Here is a 1,778-nt window from a genome sequence, read left to right on the forward strand (position 1 = left end):
GTAGATGTGAAACTAGTAAATAGGAACTCAGTCATATCAAGAACAACTTCATACACAATGAATATAAGAACCTAAGAACCCTAAAAGGCCAACTATCCACAAATAAGTCCAGGCACGCACTCGTCACCTTGCGTACACGGATTACAATCAACAAATAAAACTCTCAAATCCTAAGGGGAAGTCCCCCATACAAGGTAAGACAAGATACTTACCTCAAAGACGACAAACCGATACTCTAAAATGAACTTCTCGGGTGAAAAGACCTCCGTAAGGATCAAATCAAACCAAAATAACTTCAAAGCACAAATAAAAATCATAAGAAACTATTTTGGATCATAAAGTCTCAGTCTTTAACAAAACAAAAAAATTGGTCCAAAAGTCTACCCTCAGGCCCGTAACTCGGAACCTGACAAATTTTACAAAAACTGAATACCCATTCCGATACGAGTTCAACCATACAAAATTTATCAAGTTTTGATATCATTTGGTCCCTCAAACCATGATTTTTCATTTTTGAAAGATTTTACAATTTTTCCCAAATTTTCCTTTAGATTCTCATGAATTTGATGTTAAATCTACAATATAATCACAAAATATAGTTGGAAATTGATTAGAGACACTTACCCAATGACTTGGTATGAAACTCTTCTATCAAAATCACCTACTCTCGGACCTAGGGTTCAAAATGTGATAAAATGAAGCTAAGATTCGAAGTGCCCAGCTTTTAGCAGGCTGCAGAGGTTGCATTTGCGACTCTGGGTTTGCAAATGCAAACTCACAAAAGCAACGGATTCTTCGCAAAAGCGAAACAGGGAATAGTCCTGCCTTCATCGCAAATGCAATAGGTAGTTCGCAAATGTGAACTCTGAAAGCTTCGCAAAAGTGGCGCTTTCTTCGCAAATGTGACCCAATCCCCAGTAGCCCAGGTTCACAAATGCAATGAATACCTCGCAATTGTGGTAGGCGCATTTGCGACCAAAACTTCGCAAATGCAAAAAAACTAGAACCAGCATACAAAAAATTTACAAAACAATCTGAAGCTAATCTGAAACTCACCCGAGCCCCCGAGGCTCCAAAACAAACACCTACGCAAGTCTGAACACACAACACGAACTCGATCGCACGATAGGAATACTAAAATAACCTCTGGAACCACGAATCGTATGCCAAAACACATGAAAATCACCTTGAACTTCTATAATCGCAAACGAGTGTCCGGACCATATCAAATCAACTCCGAACGACACCAAATTTTGCAGGAAGTCCCAAATAACATAACGGAGCTGATCCAACTCTCGGAACCATATTCCAACCTCGATATCACAAAAGTCAACTATGGATCAAACTTCTCCATTTTCCAAACTTCAACTTTTCCAACATTCGCCGAAATGCTCCATTTACTCTACGAAGTTCCAAATCCAATTCCGGACGTGCGCCTAAGTCCAGAATCACCATTTGAATCTATTGAGATCATCCAAAACCCATTCTGAAGCCGTTTACTCAAAAGTAAAATTTCAGTCAAATTCTTACCCGCTTAAGCTTCCAAAATTAGATTGCTTCTTCCAATTCGACTCTAAATCATCCGGTAACTGAATTCATCCATGCACGCAAGTTGATACATATAATATGAAGCTTATCAAGATCTTATGCTGCTGAACAAAACTTAAATTTTCAAAACCATCGGCCGGGTCGTTACAAAAAGCTTAGAATTTTGATATGTTTGAATGTAGGTTGACTTCATAGCTATCGTGTTTGGATTTATGATTTGAGACTTAGAA

Source organism: Nicotiana tabacum, chromosome 1, assembly GCF_000715075.1.
Source record: "Nicotiana tabacum cultivar K326 chromosome 1, ASM71507v2, whole genome shotgun sequence".
Taxonomy (NCBI): domain Eukaryota; kingdom Viridiplantae; phylum Streptophyta; class Magnoliopsida; order Solanales; family Solanaceae; genus Nicotiana; species Nicotiana tabacum.